At 52.1% G+C, this 12,163-nt stretch overlaps 15 non-coding genes across 15 annotated transcripts; 10 read left to right on the forward strand and 5 right to left on the reverse strand.

Annotated features, from left to right (window-relative positions):
* The first annotated feature begins 442 nt into the window (after positions 1-442).
* On the forward strand, positions 443-514 carry TRNAE-CUC (transfer RNA glutamic acid (anticodon CUC)). The gene has a single exon. It is a non-coding gene; the product is annotated as a tRNA-Glu (tRNA).
* Positions 515-1,616: 1,102 nt separating this feature from the next.
* TRNAL-UAA (transfer RNA leucine (anticodon UAA)) lies at positions 1,617-1,699 on the reverse strand. The gene has a single exon. It is a non-coding gene; the product is annotated as a tRNA-Leu (tRNA).
* A 243-nt stretch (positions 1,700-1,942) lies between these two features.
* TRNAE-UUC (transfer RNA glutamic acid (anticodon UUC)) lies at positions 1,943-2,014 on the forward strand. The gene has a single exon. It is a non-coding gene; the product is annotated as a tRNA-Glu (tRNA).
* A 618-nt stretch (positions 2,015-2,632) lies between these two features.
* TRNAE-CUC (transfer RNA glutamic acid (anticodon CUC)) lies at positions 2,633-2,704 on the forward strand. Its single transcript has one exon. It is a non-coding gene; the product is annotated as a tRNA-Glu (tRNA).
* Positions 2,705-3,799: 1,095 nt separating this feature from the next.
* TRNAL-UAA (transfer RNA leucine (anticodon UAA)) lies at positions 3,800-3,882 on the reverse strand. The gene has a single exon. It is a non-coding gene; the product is annotated as a tRNA-Leu (tRNA).
* A 251-nt stretch (positions 3,883-4,133) lies between these two features.
* On the forward strand, positions 4,134-4,205 carry TRNAE-UUC (transfer RNA glutamic acid (anticodon UUC)). The gene has a single exon. It is a non-coding gene; the product is annotated as a tRNA-Glu (tRNA).
* A 618-nt stretch (positions 4,206-4,823) lies between these two features.
* TRNAE-CUC (transfer RNA glutamic acid (anticodon CUC)) lies at positions 4,824-4,895 on the forward strand. The gene has a single exon. It is a non-coding gene; the product is annotated as a tRNA-Glu (tRNA).
* A 1,079-nt stretch (positions 4,896-5,974) lies between these two features.
* TRNAL-UAA (transfer RNA leucine (anticodon UAA)) lies at positions 5,975-6,057 on the reverse strand. Its single transcript has one exon. It is a non-coding gene; the product is annotated as a tRNA-Leu (tRNA).
* A 243-nt stretch (positions 6,058-6,300) lies between these two features.
* TRNAE-UUC (transfer RNA glutamic acid (anticodon UUC)) lies at positions 6,301-6,372 on the forward strand. Its single transcript has one exon. It is a non-coding gene; the product is annotated as a tRNA-Glu (tRNA).
* A 1,792-nt stretch (positions 6,373-8,164) lies between these two features.
* On the reverse strand, positions 8,165-8,247 carry TRNAL-UAA (transfer RNA leucine (anticodon UAA)). Its single transcript has one exon. It is a non-coding gene; the product is annotated as a tRNA-Leu (tRNA).
* A 243-nt stretch (positions 8,248-8,490) lies between these two features.
* TRNAE-UUC (transfer RNA glutamic acid (anticodon UUC)) lies at positions 8,491-8,562 on the forward strand. The gene has a single exon. It is a non-coding gene; the product is annotated as a tRNA-Glu (tRNA).
* A 618-nt stretch (positions 8,563-9,180) lies between these two features.
* TRNAE-CUC (transfer RNA glutamic acid (anticodon CUC)) lies at positions 9,181-9,252 on the forward strand. Its single transcript has one exon. It is a non-coding gene; the product is annotated as a tRNA-Glu (tRNA).
* Positions 9,253-10,347: 1,095 nt separating this feature from the next.
* TRNAL-UAA (transfer RNA leucine (anticodon UAA)) lies at positions 10,348-10,430 on the reverse strand. The gene has a single exon. It is a non-coding gene; the product is annotated as a tRNA-Leu (tRNA).
* A 251-nt stretch (positions 10,431-10,681) lies between these two features.
* Positions 10,682-10,753, forward strand: TRNAE-UUC (transfer RNA glutamic acid (anticodon UUC)). The gene has a single exon. It is a non-coding gene; the product is annotated as a tRNA-Glu (tRNA).
* A 618-nt stretch (positions 10,754-11,371) lies between these two features.
* On the forward strand, positions 11,372-11,443 carry TRNAE-CUC (transfer RNA glutamic acid (anticodon CUC)). The gene has a single exon. It is a non-coding gene; the product is annotated as a tRNA-Glu (tRNA).
* Positions 11,444-12,163: the final 720 nt, after the last annotated feature.

Raw genomic sequence — 12,163 nt, forward strand, 5'->3', positions numbered from 1 at the left:
CCAGTCAGGTGCTCTATGTTGGCGTGAAGTGCAGTACCAGCTCAACAGAAAGGTAAATTGCTGGAAAACCCTGCTGTGATGCATACATCTACTTTGGAGCACTCTTCTCCTTTGCACTCTTGAATCGCTTAAGTGCAATGTATTCTTCCAGCAAGCTGAATAACGAGATAGGTGAGAGAAGGTGTACCAGCTGTCTGTGCGCCATCAGCAGCCACTAGGTGTCCCTCTTGTGTTTTCCCGGGGATCCTGATTGTGCAGGAATTCATCGGTTCAGTAGCAAGGGGGAGAGGATGGCCTGTGCCTAGAAGTGACAGGCAGTCTGGTGGCATCATGAGGATTAAGTTCCGATTCATATTTGCTGTAGAATAAAATATGTTTTCAGCCCCCATGAGCTTTGTCACTCGGAGAGCAGTGTATGAACTTTTGCTGCATGGCTCTGGGCTCCCTGGTGGTCTAGTGGTTAGGATTCGGCGCTCTCACCGCCGCAGCCTGGGTTCGATTCCCGGTCAGGGAAAAGTCCCTCTTCTGACCTTGAAAGCTTTTCCTTCCCGTAGGTCAGGGCTTCTCAAAATGAAGTTGCTTTTCTGACTCACAATTTGCCTAGCATGACGCAGTATCGCTCAAAATATGATTTTTGCAAGGTTCCTTTAGAGCTGCTTCCCATGGTGGGAGGCAAGGCTCTTGAGCAAGTGAGATCCTGTATTCCGAGGCGCGCTTCCTTTTGTAGGCTTCTGACCCCATGGCCTGTGGCAGGTAGTCCTCCTTTGACTGGGCCGCAGGCTTTGTCTCCAAATGGCGTCCTGGACCCACTGCAATCCACCTGTTTGCTAAAACGAAAGTCTGCCTCTGGGTAAGAAAAAGCTGAGCTGCACGTACGGAAAGCGGCAGAGGCCAGAGGCGGGGAGGGTGTGGCAAGGGCTGCCTGATTTGCATAGTGACCTGTTGCATCTTGGGAATGTACAGGCTTTGGAGCTTAACAGGTACTGCAGGTGTCTGCCTGGCCTGAGAGATGCCTGTCTGGTGCTCCCCTCAGGACACACAGGCCTTCCATTCGAGCATGGAGGGTGAGGGACATGGGTCACCCTCATATACAGGGGTGTGGGCATGGGCAGGATAGGTTGTGGGGGACCCGTCAGGGCATTGCCCGTTTGGAAGCCCGTTGGGAAGGCGAGAGGAGACGGGGCAGGAAACTCTGCTCAATTTCTTTCCCAGAGGCCTGTGGAGAACGCTTTGCACGTTTGAGCCAGCCGGGCCTGCATCAGCAGATCCTGCTCCACTGGGAAGGGTGAGCCTGTAGGCGTAAAAAGGGGAGAAATCTGCAAGAGCCGGGTTAACAAATTCTAGCGGCAGACCCATGTTGCCCAGGAAGCAATCAGTTTCTCCTGCTCCCTATAGTGGAAAGAGACATAGGAGGTGTATTTCTCTAGGCAGGGGCTCTGTGTAGATGGCACTTCATTGCTCTGGGAAGCATCCATGCTGGTAGAAGAGTAGCAGCAGACCCCACTCCTGAGGCTTGAATGGGGACCGTTGGGGAGGGGCAGTGGGAGGCGGAGGAGGGCAGAGGAAAATGTTTTTCAAAAGCATCTGCATGTTCCTACAAACCTGCTGAAAACCCATACCAGGAATGGGGCTCGAACCCATGCGGACAAACGTCCATTGGATCTTAAGTCCAACGCCTTAACCACTCGGCCACCCTGGTGAGACCCAAGGATTTACTTTCTTCAACTCCCTTTTTATGTTTGCTGCTGTAGCACCGGCTGTCCAGCAAGAGGTGATTGAAGAGTTAAAAGGCTTTTGCAGGAGGTTAAAAGTAATTGCTTATAACAAACACACTGTGTGACACCTAACTTTCTCTCACTCGGACTTTACCGTTAATCTTTATATTGGAGTTAGCTTAGTCACAATAATGGGGTGAGCAAGGCAGGCACACTAGAGCATCTCCTCCCTGGTGGTCTAGTGGCTAGGATTCGGCGCTTTCACCGCCGCGGCCTGGGTTTGAATCCCGGTCAGGGAAGATCCCTCTAAAGCATGGATTGCTTAAGTTGTCTGTGTATCTTTTTTAAAAGAAGGTCTTTAGAAAGGCACCCCTCCCAATAGATACAAGCAGAGGAATGGGGCTTGTTCTCCTGTACCCCAGGTTGCTTTACCCCCATTGACCTAAGCCACCTTTGTGCGCACGCAGTCCCCCACCCAGTCAGGTGCTCTATGTTGGCGGGAAGTGCAGTACCAGCTCAACAGAAAGGTAAATTGCTGGAAAACCTTGCTGTGATGCATACATCTACTTTTGAGCACTCTTCTCCTTTGCACTCTTGAATCGCTTAAGCGCAATGTATTCTTCCAGCAAGCTGAATAACAAGATAGGTGAGAGAAGGTGTACCAGCTGTCTGTGCGCCATCAGCAGCCACTAGGTGCCCCTCTTGTGTTTTCCCGGGGATCCTGATTGTGCAGGAATTCATCGGTTCAGTAGCAAGGGGGAGAGGATGGCCTGTGCCTGGAAGTGACAGACAGTCTGGTGGCATCATGAGGATTAAGTTCCGATTCATATTTGCTGTAGAATAAAATATGTTTTCAGCCCCCATGAGCTTTGTCACTCGGAGAGCAGTGTATGACCTTTTGCTGCACGGCTCTGGGCTCCCTGGTGGTCTAGTGGTTAGGATTCAGCGCTCTCACCGCCGCGGCCCGGGTTCGATTCCCGGTCGGGGAAAAGTCCCTCTTCTGACCTTGAAAGCTTTTCCTTCCCGTAGGTCAGGGCTTCTCAAAATGAAGTTGCTTTTCTGACTCACAATTTGCCTAGCATGACGCAGTATCGCTCCAAATATGATTTTCGCAAGGTTCCTTTAGAGCTGCTTCCCACGGTGGGAGGCAAGGCTCTTGAGCAAGTGAGATCCTGTATTCCGAGGCGCGCTTCCTTTTGTAGGCTTCTGACCCCATGGCCTGTGGCAGGTAGTCCTCCTTTGACTGGGCCGCAGGCTTTGTCTCCAAATGGCGTCCTGGACCCACTGCAACCCACCTGTTTGCTAAAACGGAAGTCTGGCTCTGGGTAAGAAAAAGCTGAGCTGCACGTACGGAAAGCGGCAGAGGCCAGAGGCGGGGAGGGTGTGGCAAGGGCTGCCTGATTTGCATAGTGACCTGTTGCATCTTGGGAATGTACAGGCTTTGGAGCTTAACAGGTACTGCAGGTGTCTGCCTGGCCTGAGAGATGCCTGTCTGGTGCTCCCCTCAGGACACACAGCCCTTCCATTCGAGCATGGAGGGTGAGGGACATGGGTCACCCTCATATACAGGGGTGTGGGCATGGGCAGGATAGGTTGTGGGGGACCCGTCAGGGCATTGCCCGTTTGGAAGCCCGTTCGGAAGGTGAGAGGAGGCGGGGCAGGAAACTCTGCTCAATTTCTTTCCCAGAGGCCTGTGGAGAACCCTTTGCACGTTTGAGCCAGCCGGGCCTGCATCAGCAGATCCTGCTCCACTGGGAAGGGAGAGCCTGTAGGCGTAAATCAAAAAAAGGGGAGAAATCTGCAAATTCTAGCGGCAGACCCATGTTGCCCAGGAAGCAATCAGTTTCTCCTGCTCCCTATAGTGGAAAAAGACATAGGAGGTGTATGTTCTCTAGGCAGGGGCTCTGTGTAGATGGCACTTCATTGCTCTGGGAAGTATCCATGCTGGTAGAAGAGTAGCAGCAGACTCCACACCTGAGGCTTGAATGGGGACCGTTGCGGAGGGGCAGTGGGAGGCCGAGGAGGGCGGAGGAAAATGCTTTTCAAAAGCATCTGCACGTTCCTACAAACCTGCTGAAAACCCATACCAGGAATGGGGCTCGAACCCATGCGGACAAACGTCCATTGGATCTTAAGTCCAACGCCTTAACCACTCGGCCACCCTGGTGAGACCCAAGTATTTCCTTTCTTCAACTCCCTTTTTATGCTTGCTGCTGTAGCACCGGCTGTCCAGCAAGAGGTGATTGCAGAGTTAAAAGGGTAAAAGGCTTTTGCAGGAGGTTAAAAGTAATTGCTTATAACAAACACACTGTGTGACACCTAACTTTCTCCCACTCGGACTTTACCGTTAATTTTTATATTGGAGTTAGCTTAGTCACAATAAGGGGGTGAGCAAGGCAGGCACACTAGAGCATCTACTCCCTGGTGGTCTAGTGGCTAGGATTCGGCGCTTTCACCGCCGTGGCCCGGGTTCGATTCCCGGTCAGGGAAGATCCCTCTAAAGCATAGATTGCTTAATTTGTCTGTGTATCTTTTTTAAAAGAAGGTCTTTAAAAAGGCACCCCTCCCAATAGATGAAAGCGGAGGAATGGGGCTTGTTCTCCTGTGCCCCAGGTTGCTTTGCCCCCATTGACCTAAGCCACCTTTGTGCGCACGCAGTCCCCCACCCAGTCAGGTGCTCTATGTTGGCGTGAAGTGCAGTACCAGCTCAACAGAAAGGTAAATTGCTGGAAAACCCTGCTGTGATGCATACATCTACTTTGGAGCACTCTTCTCCTTTGCACTCTTGAATCGCTTAAGCGCAATGTATTCTTCCAGCAAGCTGAATAACGAGATAGGTGAGAGAAGGTGTACCAGCTGTCTGTGCGCCATCAGCAGCCACTAGGTGTCCCTCTTGTGTTTTCCCGGGGATCCTGATTGTGCAGGAATTCATCGGTTCAGTAGCAAGGGGGAGAGGATGGCCTGTGCCTGGAAGTGACAGGCAGTCTGGTGGCATCATGAGGATTAAGTTCCGATTCATATTTGCTGTAGAATAAAATATGTTTTCAGCCCCCATGAGCTTTGTCACTCGGAGAGCAGTGTATGAACTTTTGCTGCACAGCTCTGGGTTCCCTGGTGGTCTAGTGGTTAGGATTCGGCGCTCTCACCGCCACGGCCCGGGTTCGATTCCCGGTCAGGGAAAAGTCCCTCTTCTGACCTTGAAAGCTTTTCCTTCCCGTAGGTCAGGGCTTCTCAAAATGAAGTTGCTTTTCTGACTCACAATTTGCCTAGCATGACGCAGTATCGCTCAAAATATGATTTTCGCAAGGTTCCTTTAGAGCTGCTTCCCACGGTGGGAGGCAAGGCTCTTGAGCAAGTGAGATCCTGTATTCCGAGGCGCGCTTCCTTTTGTAGGCTTCTGACCCCATGGCCTGTGGCAGGTAGTCCTCCTTTGACTGGGCCGCAGGCTTTGTCTCCAAATGGCGTCCTGGACCCACTGCAACCCACCTGTTTGCTAAAATGGAAGACTGCCTCTGGGTAAGAAAAAGCTGAGCTGCACGTACCGAAAGCGGCAGAGGCCAGAGGCGGGGAGGGTGTGGCAAGGGCTGCCTGATTTGCATAGTGACCTGTTGCATCTTGGGAATGTACAGGCTTTGGAACTTAACAGGTACTGCAGGTGTCTGCCTGGCCTGAGAGATGCCTGTCTGGTGCTCCCCTCAGGACACACAGGCCTTCCATTCGAGCATGGAGGGTGAGGGACATGGGTCACCCTCATATACAGGGGTGTGGGCATGGGCAGGATAGGTTGTGGGGGACCCGTCAGGAAGCCCGTTCGGAAGGCAGGAGGAGGCGGGGCAGGAAACTCTGCTCAATTTCTTTCCCAGAGGCCTGTGGAGAACCCTTTGCACGTTTGAGCCAGCCGGGCCTGCATCAGCAGATCCTGCTCCACTGGGAAGGGAGAGCCTGTAGGCGTAAATCAAAAAAAGGGGAGAAATCTGCAAATTCTAGCGGCAGACCCATGTTGCCCAGGAAGCAATCAGTTTCTCCTGCTCCCTATAGTGGAAAAAGACATAGGAGGTGTATTTCTCTAGGCAGGGGCTCTGTGTAGATGGCACTTCATTGCTCTGGGAAGCATCCATGCTGGTAGAAGAGTACCAGCAGACTCCACACCTGAGGCTTGAATGGGGACCGTTGGGGAGGGGCAGTGGGAGGCCGAGGAGGGCGGAGGAAAATGCTTTTCAAAAGCATCTGCACGTTCCTACAAACCTGCTGAAAACCCATACCAGGAATGGGGCTCGAACCCATGCAGACAAACGTCCATTGGATCTTAAGTCCAACGCCTTACCCACTCGGCCACCCTGGTGAGACCCAAGGATTTACTTTCTTCAACTCCCTTTTTATGCTTGCTGCTGTAGCACCAGCTGTCCAGCAAGAGGTGATTGCAGAGTTAAAAGGCTTTTGCAAGAGGTTAAAAGTAATTGCTTATAACAAACACACTGTGTGACACCTAACTTTCTCCCACTCGGACTTTACCGTTAATTTTTATATTGGAGTTAGCTTAGTCACAATAAGTGGGTGAGCAAGGCAGGCACACTAGAGCATCTACTCCCTGGTGGTCTAGTGGCTAGGATTCGGCGCTTTCACCGCCGCGGCCCGGGTTCGATTCCCGGTCAGGGAAGATCCCTCTAAAGCATAGATTGCTTAATTTGTCTGTGTATCTTTTTTAAAAGAAGGTCTTTAAAAAGGCACCCCTCCCAATAGATGAAAGCGGAGGAATGGGGCTTGTTCTCCTGTGCCCCAGGTTGCTTTGCCCCCATTGACCTAAGCCACCTTTGTGCGCACGCAGTCCCCCACCCAGTCAGGTGCTCTATGTTGGCGTGAAGTGCAGTACCAGCTCAACAGAAAGGTAAATTGCTGGAAAACCCTGCTGTGATGCATACATCTACTTTGGAGCACTCTTCTCCTTTGCACTCTTGAATCGCTTAAGTGCAATGTATTCTTCCAGCAAGCTGAATAACGAGATAGGTGAGAGAAGGTGTACCAGCTGTCTGTGCGCCATCAGCAGCCACTAGGTGTCCCTCTTGTGTTTTCCCGGGGATCCTGATTGTGCAGGAATTCATCGGTTCAGTAGCAAGGGGGAGAGGATGGCCTGTGACTAGAAGTGACAGGCAGTCTGGTGGCATCATGAGGATTAAGTTCCGATTCATATTTGCTGTAGAATAAAATATGTTTTCAGCCCCCATGAGCTTTGTCACTCGGAGAGCAGTGTATGAACTTTTGCTGCATGGCTCTGGGCTCCCTGGTGGTCTAGTGGTTAGGATTCGGCGCTCTCACCGCTGCAGACTGGGTTCGATTCCCGGTCAGGGAAAAGTCCCTCTTCTGACCTTGAAAGCTTTTCCTTCCCGTAGGTCAGGGCTTCTCAAAATGAAGTTGCTTTTCTGACTCACAATTTGCCTAGCATGACGCAGTATCGCTCAAAATATGATTTTTGCAAGGTTCCTTTAGAGCTGCTTCCCATGGTGGGAGGCAAGGCTCTTGAGCAAGTGAGATCCTGTATTCCGAGGCGCGCTTCCTTTTGTAGGCTTCTGACCCCATGGCCTGTGGCAGGTAGTCCTCCTTTGACTGGGCCGCAGGCTTTGTCTCCAAATGGCGTCCTGGACCCACTGCAATCCACCTGTTTGCTAAAACGGAAGTCTGCCTCTGGGTAAGAAAAAGCTGAGCTGCACGTACGGAAAGCGGCAGAGGCCAGAGGCGGGGAGGGTGTGGCAAGGGCTGCCTGATTTGCATAGTGACCTGTTGCATCTTGGGAATGTACAGGCTTTGGAGCTTAACAGGTACTGCAGGTGTCTGCCTGGCCTGAGAGATGCCTGTCTGGTGCTCCCCTCAGGACACACAGGCCTTCCATTCGAGCATGGAGGGTGAGGGACATGGGTCACCCTCATATACAGGGGTGTGGGCATGGGCAGGATAGGTTGTGGGGGACCCGTCAGGGCATTGCCCGTTTGGAAGCCCGTTGGGAAGGCGAGAGGAGACGGGGCAGGAAACTCTGCTCAATTTCTTTCCCAGAGGCCTGTGGAGAACGCTTTGCACGTTTGAGCCAGCCGGGCCTGCATCAGCAGATCCTGCTCCACTGGGAAGGGTGAGCCTGTAGGCGTAAAAAGGGGAGAAATCTGCAAGAGCCGGGTTAACAAATTCTAGCGGCAGACCCATGTTGCCCAGGAAGCAATCAGTTTCTCCTGCTCCCTATAGTGGAAAGAGACATAGGAGGTGTATTTCTCTAGGCAGGGGCTCTGTGTAGATGGCACTTCATTGCTCTGGGAAGCATCCATGCTGGTAGAAGAGTAGCAGCAGACCCCACTCCTGAGGCTTGAATGGGGACCGTTGGGGAGGGGCAGTGGGAGGCGGAGGAGGGCAGAGGAAAATGTTTTTCAAAAGCATCTGCATGTTCCTACAAACCTGCTGAAAACCCATACAAGGAATGGGGCTCGAACCCATGCGGACAAACGTCCATTGGATCTTAAGTCCAACGCCTTAACCACTCGGCCACCCTGGTGAGACCCAAGGATTTACTTTCTTCAACTCCCTTTTTATGTTTGCTGCTGTAGCACCGGCTGTCCAGCAAGAGGTGATTGAAGAGTTAAAAGGCTTTTGCAGGAGGTTAAAAGTAATTGCTTATAACAAACACACTGTGTGACACCTAACTTTCTCTCACTCGGACTTTACCATTAATCTTTATATTGGAGTTAGCTTAGTCACAATATTGGGGTGAGCAAGGCAGGCACACTAGAGCATCTCCTCCCTGGTGGTCTAGTGGCTAGGATTCGGCGCTTTCACCGCCGCGGCCTGGGTTTGATTCCCGGTCAGGGAAGATCCCTCTAAAGCATGGATTGCTTAAGTTGTCTGTGTATCTTTTTTAAAAGAAGGTCTTTAGAAAGGCACCCCTCCCAATAGATACAAGCAGAGGAATGGGGCTTGTTCTCCTGTACCCCAGGTTGCTTTACCCCCATTGACCTAAGCCACCTTTGTGCGCACGCAGTCCCCCACCCAGTCAGGTGCTCTATGTTGGCGGGAAGTGCAGTACCAGCTCAACAGAAAGGTAAATTGCTGGAAAACCTTGCTGTGATGCATACATCTACTTTTGAGCACTCTTCTCCTTTGCACTCTTGAATCGCTTAAGCGCAATGTATTCTTCCAGCAAGCTGAATAACAAGATAGGTGAGAGAAGGTGTACCAGCTGTCTGTGCGCCATCAGCAGCCACTAGGTGCCCCTCTTGTGTTTTCCCGGGGATCCTGATTGTGCAGGAATTCATCGGTTCAGTAGCAAGGGGGAGAGGATGGCCTGTGCCTGGAAGTGACAGACAGTCTGGTGGCATCATGAGGATTAAGTTCCGATTCATATTTGCTGTAGAATAAAATATGTTTTCAGCCCCCATGAGCTTTGTCACTCGAAGAGCAGTGTATGACCTTTTGCTGCACGGCTCTGGGCTCCCTGGTGGTCTAGTGGTTAGGATTCAGCGCTCTCACCGCCGCGGCCCGGGTTCGATTCCCGGTCGGGGAAAAGTCCCTCTTCTGACCTTGAAAGCTTTTCCTTCCCGTAGGTCAGGGCTTCTCAAAATGAAGTTGCTTTTCTGACTCACAATTTGCCTAGCATGACGCAGTATCGCTCCAAATATGATTTTCGCAAGGTTCCTTTAGAACTGCTTCCCACGGTGGGAGGCAAGGCTCTTGAGCAAGTGAGATCCTGTATTCCGAGGCGCGCTTCCTTTTGTAGGCTTCTGACCCCATGGCCTGTGGCAGGTAGTCCTCCTTTGACTGGGCCGCAGGCTTTGTCTCCAAATGGCGTCCTGGACCCACTGCAACCCACCTGTTTGCTAAAACGGAAGTCTGCCTCTGGGTAAGAAAAAGCTGAGCTGCACGTACGGAAAGCGGCAGAGGCCAGAGGCGGGGAGGGTGTGGCAAGGGCTGCCTGATTTGCATAGTGACCTGTTGCATCTTGGGAATGTACAGGCTTTGGAGCTTAACAGGTACTGCAGGTGTCTGCCTGGCCTGAGAGATGCCTGTCTGGTGCTCCCCTCAGGACACACAGCCCTTCCATTCGAGCATGGAGGGTGAGGGACATGGGTCACCCTCATATACAGGGGTGTGGGCATGGGCAGGATAGGTTGTGGGGGACCCGTCAGGGCATTGCCTGTTTGGAAGCCCGTTCGGAAGGTGAGAGGAGGCGGGGCAGGAAACTCTGCTCAATTTCTTTCCCAGAGGCCTGTGGAGAACCCTTTGCACGTTTGAGCCAGCCGGGCCTGCATCAGCAGATCCTGCTCCACTGGGAAGGGAGAGCCTGTAGGCGTAAATCAAAAAAAGGGGAGAAATCTGCAAATTCTAGCGGCAGACCCATGTTGCCCAGGAAGCAATCAGTTTCTCCTGCTCCCTATAGTGGAAAAAGACATAGGAGGTGTATGTTCTCTAGGCAGGGGCTCTGTGTAGATGGCACTTCATTGCTCTGGGAAGTATCCATGCTGGTAGAAGAGTAGCAGCAGACTCCACACCTGAGGCTTGAATGGGGACCGTTTCGGAGGGGCAGTGGGAGGCCGAGGAGGGCGGAGGAAAATGCTTTTCAAAAGCATCTGCACGTTCCTACAAACCTGCTGAAAACCCATACCAGGAATGGGGCTCGAACCCATGCAGACAAACGTCCATTGGATCTTAAGTCCAACGCCTTAACCACTCGGCCACCCTGGTGAGACCCAAGTATTTACTTTCTTCAACTCCCTTTTTATGCTTGCTGCTGTCGCACCGGCTGTCCAGCAAGAGGTGATTGCAGAGTTAAAAGGGTAAAAGGCTTTTGCAGGAGGTTAAAAGTAATTGCTTATAACAAACACACTGTGTGACACCTAACTTTCTCCCACTCGGACTTTACCGTTAATTTTTATATTGGAGTTAGCTTAGTCACAATAAGGGGGTGAGCAAGGCAGGCACACTAGAGCATCTACTCCCTGGTGGTCTAGTGGCTAGGATTCGGCGCTTTCACCGCCGTGGCCCGGGTTCGATTCCCGGTCAGGGAAGATCCCTCTAAAGCATAGATTGCTTAATTTGTCTGTGTATCTTTTTTAAAAGAAGGTCTTTAAAAAGGCACCCCTCCCAATAGATGAAAGCGGAGGAATGGGGCTTGTTCTCCTGTGCCCCAGGTTGCTTTGCCCCCATTGACCTAAGCCACCTTTGTGCGCACGCAGTCCCCCACCCAGTCAGGTGCTCTATGTTGGCGTGAAGTGCAGTACCAGCTCAACAGAAAGGTAAATTGCTGGAAAACCCTGCTGTGATGCATACATCTACTTTGGAGCACTCTTCTCCTTTGCACTCTTGAATCGCTTAAGCGCAATGTATTCTTCCAGCAAGCTGAATAACGAGATAGGTGAGAGAAGGTGTACCAGCTGTCTGTGCGCCATCAGCAGCCACTAGGTGTCCCTCTTGTGTTTTCCCGGGGATCCTGATTGTGCAGGAATTCATCGGTTCAGTAGCAAGGGGGAGAGGATGGCCTGTGCCTGGAAGTGACAGGCAGTCTGGTGGCATCATGAGGATTAAGTTCCGATTCATATTTGCTGTAGAATAAAATATGTTTTCAGCCCCCATGAGCTTTGTCACTCGGAGAGCAGTGTATGAACTTTTGCTGCACAGCTCTGGGTTCCCTGGTGGTCTAGTGGTTAGGATTCGGCGCTCTCACCGCCGCGGCCCGGGTTCGATTCCCGGTCAGGGAAAAGTCCCTCTTCTGACCTTGAAAGCTTTTCCTTCCCGTAGGTCAGGGCTTCTCAAAATGAAGTTGCTTTTCTGACTCACAATTTGCCTAGCATGACGCAGTATCGCTCAAAATATGATTTTCGCAAGGTTCCTTTAGAGCTGCTTCCCACGGTGGGAGGCAAGGCTCTTGAGCAAGTGAGATCCTGTATTCCGAGGCGCGCTTCCTTTTGTAGGCTTCTGACCCCATGGCCTGTGGCAGGTAGTCCTCCTTTGACTGGGCCGCAGGCTTTGTCTCCAAATGGCGTCCTGGACCCACTGCAACCCACCTGTTTGCTAAAATGGAAGACTGCCTCTGGGTAAGAAAAAGCTGAGCTGCACGTACCGAAAGCGGCAGAGGCCAGAGGCGGGGAGGGTGTGGCAAGGGCTGCCTGATTTGCATAGTGACCTGTTGCATCTTGGGAATGTACAGGCTTTGGAACTTAACAGGTACTGCAGGTGTCTGCCTGGCCTGAGAGATGCCTGTCTGGTGCTCCCCTCAGGACACACAGGCCTTCCATTCGAGCATGGAGGGTGAGGGACATGGGTCACCCTCATATACAGGGGTGTGGGCATGGGCAGGATAGGTTGTGGGGGACCCGTCAGGAAGCCCGTTCGGAAGGCAGGAGGAGGCGGGGCAGGAAACTCTGCTCAATTTCTTTCCCAGAGGCCTGTGGAGAACCCTTTGCACGTTTGAGCCAGCC

Source organism: Lissotriton vulgaris, chromosome 4_1, assembly GCF_964263255.1.
Source record: "Lissotriton vulgaris chromosome 4_1, aLisVul1.2, whole genome shotgun sequence".
NCBI classification, from domain to species: domain Eukaryota; kingdom Metazoa; phylum Chordata; class Amphibia; order Caudata; family Salamandridae; genus Lissotriton; species Lissotriton vulgaris.